Source organism: Mercenaria mercenaria, chromosome 18 (assembly GCF_021730395.1).
Source record: "Mercenaria mercenaria strain notata chromosome 18, MADL_Memer_1, whole genome shotgun sequence".
In the NCBI taxonomy this organism is placed as follows: domain Eukaryota; kingdom Metazoa; phylum Mollusca; class Bivalvia; order Venerida; family Veneridae; genus Mercenaria; species Mercenaria mercenaria.
Window position 1 is genome coordinate 51651212 of NC_069378.1, and position 12081 is coordinate 51663292.

At 37.4% G+C, this 12081-nt stretch overlaps 1 long non-coding RNA gene across 1 annotated transcript; it reads right to left on the minus strand.

Annotated features, from left to right (window-relative positions):
* Positions 1-7249: 7249 nt before the first annotated feature.
* On the minus strand, positions 7250-8742 carry LOC123558953 (uncharacterized). Its single transcript, XR_008368356.1, has 3 exons — positions 8634-8742; positions 7868-8040; positions 7250-7576 (listed from the first exon to the last, which is right to left on the minus strand). It is a non-coding gene; the product is annotated as an uncharacterized LOC123558953 (long non-coding RNA).
* Between the last annotated feature and the right edge of the window lie 3339 nt (positions 8743-12081).

A 12081-nucleotide genomic window follows, 5' to 3' on the forward strand; every position in this document is an offset into this window, starting at 1 on the left:
GTACTGATGACATACATGGACATGGCAAGCGGGAAGTCAATGAAAAACTAGGAGGTAGCGACCATCGCCCAGTCAAACTTACTATGGACCGTATAGTCTCTACTTCACCTAACATCCCCAGATGGAACTACAAGAAGGCCAGGTGGACCTTTTACCAAAGTCTGAGTGATGAGCTCTGTAAAGACATCAGAGTGGAAGGTAGATACATCAACCGGGTTGTCAAAGACTTCAACGCCAGTATACTAGTACTTAAGGCTGCTTACAGCGTCATTCCAAGGGAAGCAAGAAAGGACTATAAGCCCTACTGGAGTGATGAGTTGGAGAATCTACAGGCAAAGCTATCGGAAGCCAGGGAGGAAGCAGAAAAAAAAATCCCTCACAAGAAAGTAACCTCTCTCTACAGCAAGTCAAGGCCAAATTCCTCAGGTACAAACGGGAAGCACAGCGGAAAAGCTGGAGAAACAAAACAGCCTCGCTCAACATAGAGCGAGATGGCCAAAGGCTGTGGAGACTGACGAGACAGCTGAACGATGAAGAAACAGGAAGAGGCTCAGTAACTTTGGAAGAGAATGGTGAACTGTTGACGGGTAAACAAGCGGCAAACACTTTTGCCTCTACCTACAAAGATGTTTCCAACATCCCCATCAACAGGGAACGGCAAAGGGAAGCCCGAAGAGAAAAAAGGGAAAGGCAGACAAGCCAAGTGACACCAGCATGCATGAAGCAGGGTCTTAAACTGCATGAGCTACAGAGAGCTCTTAGGCAGTTGATAACAAAGAAGTCTCCTGGACCAGATGGAGTCACAAATGACATGCTGACCAATCTAGGCACTGAAGCAATTTGCAAACTCCTTGAAATTTACAACTACAGCTGGACACAAGGACTGCTTCTACAGATATGGAAAGAGGCAGTCATAATCCCCATCCACAAGAAAGGGAAGGATCCAGAGAAGGCTGCAAGCTACCGCCCAATCAGTCTAACCAGCTGTGTTGGAAAGACCATGGAGAGGATTGTGAATGCACACCTGAAGTGGTACATGGAGACTAACAACCTATTCGCAACGCAACAAGCTGGCTTCAGACAGTTCCGCTTCACTGAGGACCAGACCATTTATCTATTGCAAGAGATAGAGGACGCCTTACAAGAGCAGAAAGTCGTGCTTACAGCATGGACTGATCTGCAGAGGGCGTTTGACAAAGTCTGGACTGATGGACTCCTCGTCAAGCTGATGAGGACTGGAGTAGGAGGTCACATGCCGAGGTGGATTAAGTCATACCTCCACAACAGGAGAGCAAGAGACAGTTTAGAACATGCCAGCAGTAGGAAGTTCCTGTTGCGTCATGGTGTCCCACAAGGCGGAGTCTTATCCCCTACACTCTTCTTGCTTTTCATCAATGGTCTGGTGTCTGAACTACCGAAAGGAGTTAAGGCTGCTCTCTATGCTGACGATCTGGTGTTATGGTGTAAGGAAGAACTTGCCACTACAGCCACATACAGGATGCAAGAAGCTATCAACAAGCTTTCAGCTTAGGCTGAAGATTGGTTTGTATCGATCAATACAGAGAAATCGTCCACCACACTATTCTCCCTGCCATCAAAGCAGAGGGCGGGTAAAATCAAGATGGGAAATACTTCGCTGATTGAAGCAGACGAGGTAAAATACCTTGGAGTGACCTTTGACAAACGGCTAACCTGGAAGCCCTACATTAGTCAAGAAGAAGGGAAGGCCCGTAGGAAGCTTGCCATGATGCGCAAACTTGCTGGAACAACGTTGGGAGCAAATGAGCAGATACTCAAGACAGTATATTAAGGAACAGTGAGACCACATTTAGAGTATAGCTCAACTGCCTGGTCCACTACTGCCAAAACTAACCAACAGGCTTTAGACAAGGTTCAGAACCAAGCATTGCGGATCATGACAGATGCTACAAAGTCTACACCAATCTCCTTCATGGAGAAGCTAACAGGCACACAGCCGTTACAACACAGAAGACACGCAAAGGTTCTGCTTCAAGCACAGAAGTTCAGGTATTTTCAAGACCATCCCATGAAAGCCAAGCTAGATGGCTACACAAAGAATAGGCTCAAACGTAGCAGCTTCGCACATGAGGCAAAGAAACTCAACTGAGAGTTCAAAACTGAGCTGAGCATACAAACGGATCAACCACATGCGCCGTCAAAGATGGAGGAGCAGGAGTTTTCATTCAATATCCATCTGGCAAAAGCGAAACACTACATGCAGCCACAGGAAAACACTGCAGCAATTTCAAGGCAGAGACTGAAGCACTCATGAAGCACTCATGAAGGCCGTTTCAATGGTTGAAGACTCGGCAGAAGAAAGCTTCTCAGTCATCTTTCTCACACATGCATTGTCTGTCATGGAAGCTCTGATCAACAATAAAGCTCCGCAGCTAGCCAGGAGAATGCAGAGCCTGAGTATAACCTGCAAAGTAGCACATCAGTGGATTCCATCTCATTGTGGACTTGCAGGCAATGAAGAGGCAGACAAACTGGCTAAGCTAGGAGCTCAGTCAGAACAACCAACAGAACCTGTGAGTTACAAGGAGAAAGTCGCCATCATCAAGGCACTTACGAGACCAAGGATGGAGGAAGATGCTTTTCATCTCCTTGATCGGTGAGCAATGCTCACATGTACAAGAAATACAGACTGACATCATCGCCAACTTGTCCATGTGGTGAAGAAGATCAGACTGCGGAGCATATACTTCAGAGATGTAAAAGGCATGACCAGGAGCGAGCTGCGACTTGGCCGATAGATACCTCAATCCACCAGAGTCTGTATGAAGGCATTGAGGATCTGCGGCAAACCACAAGTTTAATCGAGGCTACTGGTCTGACAGTGTAGTCGCGAACGACAAGTAGAAGAAGAGAAGAAGAAGAAAATCGAAATATGATAGCCCACGTAGATTTTTTTTTTCTTTTCTTTTTTTTCTTTTTTTTTTTTCATTTCTATATTCGTCTTTTTCATTTCTACATTCGTCTGAGCCTTATTCAACGTAGACACACATTTCATACAGCCTCGTCTGAGCCTTATTCAACTTCGGTACACATTTCATACAGCCTCGTCTGAGCCTCATTCAACGTCGGTACACATTTCATACAGCCTCGTCTGAGCCTCATTCAACGTCGGTACACATTTCATACAGCCTCGTCTGAGCCTTATTCAACGTCGGCACACATTTCATACAGCCTCGTCTGAGCCTTATTTAACGTCGGCACACATTTCATACAGCCTCGTCTGAGCCTAATTCAACGTCGGTACACATTTCATACAGCCTCGTCTGAGCCTCATTCATCGTCGGTACACCTTTCATACAGCCTCGTCTGAGCCTCATTCAACGTCGGTACACTTTTCATACAGCCTCGTCTGAGCCTTATTCAACGTTGACACACATTTCATACTGCCTCGTCTGAGCCTTATTTAACGTCGACACATATTTCATACAGCCTCGTCTGAGCCTTATTTAACGTCGACACACATATCATATAGCCTCGTCTGAGCCTCATTCAACGCCGGTACACATTTCATACCGCCTCGTCTGAGCCTTATTCAACGTCGACACACATTTCATACAACCTCGTCTGAGCCTTATTCAGCGACGACACACATTTCATACAGCCTCTTCTGAGCCTTATTTAACGTCGGTACACATTTCATACAGTTCGTCTGAGCCTCATTCAACGTCGGTACACATTTCATACAGCCTCTTCTGAGCCTTATTCAACGTCGGTACACATTTCATACAGCCTCGTCTGAGTCTCATTCAACTTTCATACAGCCTCGTCTGAGCCTTATTCAACGTCGACACACATTTCATACAGCCTCGTCTGAGCCTTATTCAGCGACGACACACATTTCATACAGCCTCGTCTGAGCCTTATTTAACGTCGGTACACATTTCATACAGCCTCGTCTGAGCCTCACTCAACGTCGGTACACATTTCATACAGCCTCGTCTGAGCCTCATTCAGCGTCGGTACACGTTTCATCCAGCCTCGTCTGAGCCTCATTCAACGTCGGTACACATTTCATACAGCCTCGTCTGAGCCTCATTCAACGTCGGTACACATTTCATACAGCCCCGTCTCAGCCTTATTCAGCGTCGGTACACATTTCATACAGCCTCGTCTCAGCCTTATTCAACGTCGGTACACATTTCATACAGCCTCGTCTGAGCCTTATTCAACGTCGGTTCACATTTCATACAGCCTCGTCTAAGCCTTATTTAACGTCGACACACATTTCATACAGTCTCGTCTAAGCCTTATTCAACGTCGACACACCTTTTATACAGCCTCGTCTGAGCCTTATTTGACATCGGCACACATTTCATACAGCCTCGTCTGAGCCTTATTGGTACACATCTCATACAGCCTCGTCTGAGCCTTATTCAACGTCGACACACATTTCATACAGCCTCGTCTGAGCCTTAGTCAACGTCGGTACCAAGGCAGAGTTTACACGTACACGTATACACGTCACGTTCCTTTATTGATGGAGTACATGCTGTTAAAATTTTTAAGATATAGAATACATATCTGGCACGGAGAATAATAAAAGAGGCGAAACACATTGACTATTTGTAAAACCTCTCCTGGCACACTTGTTTCATTTATAACTTTAAATTTACTACAAAATATACCTTAATTTGTTACCAGATATTAGTCTTCATTATCGTTGAAGGTGTCGTTAAATGTACACCAAAAAGCGGGGCAACATAAACACAGAAGGTGACAGTAAGTTTCGTGAGAACTTTATTTACTACAGCCCGTTTAAATGGGTCGTCCGTGTTGTTGTACTTATAAAATAGACTGGCCCGGTTTATAGGTTGGTCAGGGCTACGATATGTATTGAATTTTGCCATCCATATATTTCTTAAAAATACATCTTCCCCTTCCGTTTGGATCTGTCCATGTTTACAAACAAGTTTATTTATTATATGGATTGTATAAGTACCGCACAGTATTATGGCGTTTTTATTTTTAGCAACATGTAAATAAACAATCATTCCTTGGTACCCTCTATTAAAACAAAAGATGTAGGAATAAGTTCAATAGTTGGCTTGGTGGCGCAGTAGGTTGAGTTGATTTTGTAGCGATAGTTTTGATCGAACCTTGCATCCGTCCAATATTTTTTTTTATTTGCATTTTGATTAAGTTTGTTTTGTTCTGGATTATAATTCATTCACGAAAGCTTAAAAAATGTTAGATCATATTAAAGATGAAGCGTATTTAAACATAATTACGTGTTAACCGTGGCATGTATAAAAGTTAGTGAACAAGCTAGAAATAGATTAACCAACTCGTGTTGCTTTCGTTGAATCGTATTGGAAAAAAAAAGAAATTAAATACAGTTTTGAAAATGTTTTAACGGGTCTGAGGATGGAACTCCCGACGAAGAAGTATAACACAAATGCTGTTACCGCACTGCCAACAAGGAATTACTGTTTGCATCGTAAACGTAATGTAGTGACTTAAATTTATGCTATTGTTTTGTTTGTTTATATTTCAAACCGCCTTATTACTGTGCGATACCTATAGTAATTCAAGAAACAGTCGAACACTCCTTAAAAGGATTTCATTGATAAAGATGAAAAATGCTTAAAATTTAATACTAAAACATTTTATTGTGTTTGTTAAGGCCATCCTAAATTGAAACGTTGTTCATATGACTTTTGTCTTAAACTAACTGAGGCGGTAGCAAAAACAGTTTGTTTTTTTAGGAAAATGAAAGCTATGGAGAGCGAAGAAATACACTTTTCTCGTTTAGGCTATGACCTTGAATAGAAAGTACAACCTTTTACATTTATTTGACAATATTTCGCCAGGGATTAAAAAAATATCGATACAATATTTTTATTTGAGCGTGTGTAAGTATTTTCGGGACTGGAAAATGTCCTCTGAAATTTGAAATAAAACCTTTCTTAAGAATTAATTTGGCGAACGGTGAAAGCGAGGTCAGCGTATTACAACCTGAATCCATGTAAATTAGGCCTAAAAAGTTCTTTGTTTCCGGTAACATGCTAAAAATAATAGGGTAGATAGGTCAGATTTTTTTAAAAAAAATTTTATCAAGGGACTTTTCGGAAATTATTTTACGTCAAAAATGAACACAAATAAGGGGATTATGCCTTAAACTGGCCATGTTTAAAGCATACATCAGTGCAGTTTTGCATTTTTTTGCTAACATGTTTAAAAAATATTCTTCAAGGCCATAAAAACATTTAGGGTCGGGCAAAATTTTTTTAGGCTAGGTCGGGATACCGGAAACAAACAATATTTTTTACGCCTTATAGATGTTTTAAAGCGGCAGTTACATAGCTTAAATATACCATTTAAGAAAATCCAGTTAACGTGTACAGAGGTAGAATCAAAATAAGAGTTTACAACAAAAGCTTATTCAATTCAATACTTTTTAAATGTAGATATTTTAGCTCACAATGGTAAGGGTCACAATTCTGAAAAGATTAAAAGGCCATAATATTTTTATGCATGGGCAGAATTTGATGAAATTTGCATTTTATTCCTTTTTTCGCAGAGCCCTGTCTATGATGTCTTATACTTATGTAATAATCCCAATGGACAAGTAAAATTCCCATTCATTTTATGTTCAAAAGTTTAAATACACGAATTTGTATCCCAACGATATTGCCGTTTTGACCAAAACCACCCAGTTTCATGCCCACGAAATTAAATGATTTTACAGTAACCCTTATCAAAATGTCGTGGATTGATGATATCAGATTAATAAGTGTGTTTATTAGACCTTTCTAACGTTAACGTAATTACGAAACGGAATACTGAATCCGTAAAATTTTAGGCTAATTTGTGGTCTATGGGAGACAATTTCATCCAACGGTACCCAAACGAAAAAAACAGGGTAACAAACTACTATAACAAACAACTAATCGTATGCAGTATACCATTAGTATAGAATTAGTAAAAATTTCACATGCAAATGAGCTAATAGTATACTATAACAAACTACTATCAAGATACTTTTACTAATCAAACTGTGTAATGATATGCAAATTGATTGCAACGGATGGTCAATAGTATACTAATTATATACTGTTAATAGTATACTAATTGTATACTGCAAATACTATACCAATTGTATACTCTTAATACTATACTAATTGTATACTGTTAATAGGTCATTTCACAGTAGCGAAAAAGCCACTTTAAGTATTCAACTCAAAACATAAAAAGATGAAACATAGCAGAGAATTCTTTGTAAATTATTTAATTCACAGAATTCAAAATAATAACATGAAAATGACTTTTACATGACAAATTAGAAACGAATGATAGAAATACCTTTGAAGCTTTCTAATCTGCTAAATATATATAAAATTCAAAATAAGAATTATTCCATTAAATGCAACTGCCGTTTAACACTAGAGAAGTATACACTGAAGTCATTTTCACTGAATATTTATTCCTTTTTTGGCAAACTTATTGGCATATATCCAATTCTTTCTGTTATTGCCAGATTCCGCCTGGCATCAGTTGGCTGCACCATACTTCTTTTTACACCACATTGTCACATAGTCTGAAAAGTTGAAAGAGCAAACTAACAGCCACATTTACAATATCATAATATGTCTTAATTTAATGTAAAATGTTTAATGTGGTAACAGAAAATTACACTGTAACAGTAATCAACATTACCAAAATACTAATTGTGTCATCGGTCTTTAAGATAACTAGCCGTTACTTCCACATGAAGTTCAGCGGGTTGCACTAAATGTAAATATTTGCCATAGTCAATGTTACAAAATTGTGAAAGCAACAAAATAAAAATCCTGAATTAATCAAAAGTAATATAAATATCTATTTTTACCTTTCAGGTCTTCCACTTTCATCGGGTTTTAGCGTAGTCAGTGTTTAATCGCCAGGGTTTGATTTTCCCAGCCCAGTGCCCGTACATGCAATCATCTCCTCCAACATGAAAACAGCACTTGATAATTTATTGTCCGGTCGACCATCAGGTCACTTATCAATGATCAGTCTCACCTGCAAAAGTCAAATAGATAAAACAATTGATGCAGCTGTTATTTACAAATAAATATGAGGCCATCTCTCACTGATTAAAATGATCTGATGATAGAAAATAATACAACCCAGTCTGCAATTTTCAGTTTGCATTGTTCACGGTGCTTCCGAGGAATCTACTTTCCGGAGTTTATTTTACATAAGTTGTAACACATTAAACGATGAACAAGTTAAAAATATCAATCAAAACTACATACTAAAAATTCTATTGAACAATCGTTTACCTTTGTAAATTCAAATCTAAAAGCAATCCTCTAAGTACGAATCCGTAGGGGACGAAACGGTCAAATGTTTCGGACTAATATTGGGCAGTGTAGCTAATTATTTCGCATACAGACGGAAGAAATGATATATTGTTACATATAATATGTAATAATACTTTGAATTGAAGTCAAATAGTTGTGTTTAAACTAAAGAATAACTCGTTTTCTTTGTGCTACCGGCGCTGTAATAATTTTCGATCTTTCGTACCCTCTGTTAAGCTACAAAAGATTTGTAAACTTCTCGCTAAGGTTTTTAATTCTGAATGATAATAAATAACTTAAAACACTCACCACATGTTATGATTAAACAATCATTTCATTTTTAATCGTTTCCATGCTTTTGAATCAACAGTTATATTGATTTTTGACGATATTGTGTATCCTCTTGTTTTCACAATTTAAATTTCAAAATGGCGGCCGACCTGATAACATATGCGCGACCTCTGGGTTTTTCCGAAAGTTGCTATTTTCAGAAACAGATGCGACCCGGTAAATAGTGTTTCCAAAACAAAAGTTTTGAACTAAAATAAAGTTAAGAAAGCATATTTTGCATTGATATGTGAGGCTTGTCTGAAAATTTCGTATTTTTTAGAAAAACAGGTGACACTTAGGGGGACTACTTCTTTGCGTGGAAGTATCGTATTGCCACAAGTTATAAGGCATTCAAATTCCCACTTTCTGATTGGATAAGAGGTCATTAACATTTATAGCTCGATTGTTTATACTTTATTACCAGTCATTCTGCAAGTGTACATGTGTACTCGCAATTTGCTGTTGGATAACACGATTATAAATCCGGTAATATGGCAATAAAAGAACAAATAATATACATATTGTAAATAATTTCATTAGCTTTTCAAACATGAATATTTTGTTTTGATTTAGAGTAGTTTGATGATCGATTTTACATGAAAATGTTTCGGCTGGAACAATCTTCTTCCCAGGTTTAGGCTACAGCCTACAGGTATCCGGGGTATTTACCTCGACGCCAGCTGGTGTCAGATTTCGAGATCTGCAGCTTGTATATTTAAACATAGTTAATATCAAAACATGTGTTTTATACTTCTTTGATTGAAAAATATCTTATAAAAATTCATTGCTGTAAATGTTTCCAAAATTTACTGCTCTTTGGAAATAAGAAAGATGCATGAATCTAAAACAAAAACAAAAACCGTTGCATGATGTGATAGATCACATTTAATTAGAAGATTAATAATAACAATTTTAAAAAAAGATAACAAATCAAACCCGCATGAATTTTCTTTAAAATCCATTTGAATCACCACAGTTTAACATCTTAATCCTTATAAAACTTATAAGAGAATGCACTCAGACCCCACGTTAATAATAAATATCCCCTTAGTTACAGAAGGCTGTAAATTTCTGTCTGTAATAAAACAAAGCAGAGATGACCAAAACTAATTGTTTATTCCTACAATTGTTCCCGTGACATAATCTACCAGGGATATGTATGAAAAAGATCAGATTCTTCTAAAGTCTTGCAGGGTAAAGTATAATGGTATACTAATGGTATACCCAATATTTTACAAAGTATAATGGTATACTAATGATATACACAAGCAGGATACAATGTATAATAGTATACTAATGGTATACCCGCCATTGTTTATGAGAGAGTATACTATTGACTGTCAAATAGTATACAATACAATGCTATACTAATTCTATACAGTAATAGTATACTAAACAGTATAGAATTAGTATAGAATTGATATAGAATTAGTTGTTTGTTAAATTATTTTTTTGTTTGGGTAATGCAATAATATCTCCCTTAGACCATTATTTGCAAATAACATTTACGGATTCAGTAATCCGTTTCCGATTTACGTTTACGTTAGAAATGTCTATTTATCCGTTATTCAATGATTTATATACGAATATATAGTAGTCGTAACTTGACCGCGATGGTTGACCTTCGGCTGATTATTCATATCAATTAATTCATTATAAAAATAATGGGCGCTTAGGGTAGCCATGTATATTTATATGGAATTAGTTTGTATGCAGTGCAGTATCAAAGTATGTATACTTACATTTGATCTGTTATAATTTTCCAATACACTTATCTATAAGTTCACAAATTCATATTTCCACTTTCTCATGCAGATCTTGTTTTAGTACATTCCTTTTCAATAATAGGTTGTGCCTCATTATGTATTATAATACAAAGGTCAACCATCGGGGTCAAGTTGCGTCCACTATACTAACAACTTATTTTTGTAAAAACATATGGAAGTAGTGTAGCTGAATAAATGGAAATGATTCTTACGTAAAGCTAAAGCTCTAGGGGACTGAAATTACAGTTCAGTCAGTAAAATTTAGCGGGCCATCGCTTTCATGGTGTGAGCGCAGGAATATGTGCGTCTCTGAAAAATAGTGAGCAGCAAATCATAAGAATATGTTTGTTTTTTTAATTTTCGGAGTTCTTTAATTTTAGTCCCTATATTTTGTTAAATTTTCAATACAAGTACATCTTTTATTTTACGCAGAATGAGTGCGTTGCTGTGCGAAGATCTAAGCTGACAGGCCACTGTGAGAGCCTACCATATTCCTGGGCGAAAGACGAAATAATGGAAAGTGGATATGACTATGCTAAGAAGGTCTTCGTGCAGGAATACTTTTGGCCCCCGGTACTATTTCCTATGTCTATGTTCTGTGGTCTTTAGTTCTAGACAATAATGAAACATTTCTGAACTATACATGTTCTTTTATATAATCACAGTCTTACTCGAATTGCTATGTACAATCAGCAAAAATATGATTATCATATAGATGGGAGCAAAATCAAATGCATTCTACATCTGAGACATCAAATAATTTTCTTAAATCTGCCTCGATCATATTTCCTATTGTATTACCAGTCAGTAACGTAATTTCCTTTTTAATAATACATTTTTGAAGGAAGTTTACCACTACTGTGTTAAGTTTTTATAAAAGTGTAAATACATGGTATCCGTATTGAGACATATGCTTTTTCTTCAAGAAAGCTTAGTATACTGCGGTTATTCTTTCTTCTGCACCAATTCTCAGTAATCTGTTTACTTTTAAATTAATACAATCATATTTGTTTATTATCAGCTAAGTCTTGATGAAGAGGTAGCCTTCAAATGGGAGATTCCTGGAGTATTAAAAACCGGAGCAAAGGTTGACGCTTTCGTGTGGGTTCCGCCTAGATTTCGAGGGTAACTTTTATATTTGAAAACTACCTTGCAGGTGAACATATCAAAACGGCACAGATAAGCAGAAAAAAATATTTTATTAACTTATATTGCGAATAATCCATAAATATAATTTTATTAAAATAATATGTTTGTACGAAATATCACACCTGCACAAAATTTTTCATCTAAATTTTATTGTCCAAAAGTTCTCATCAGATGATCAAATAGAACGTGCACATCCGCATGCTTACTATTAAATGTTAAGCATCTCTTAGGCTATACTTCATCAAATTGTTTGGAATCATTATCAAGATATTGCATTATTATGCAGTGTTATTTTTAAAAAAACATTATCAATTAACAACAGGTTGCTATTTTCATTATCCATGCATGATCTGCTTTCAGCTTGTGGATTGGTCTGGCTGACGCAAACGTCACGTTAAATCACAAGTTCTCAGTGTTGTAAGTTTAGAAGTAATGTTAGTCAACCCGTAATGACAGCTTGCGAATGACGTGCACTGCTTTTTCAATTTCGGCATTCTCCGATTTTATGGAAG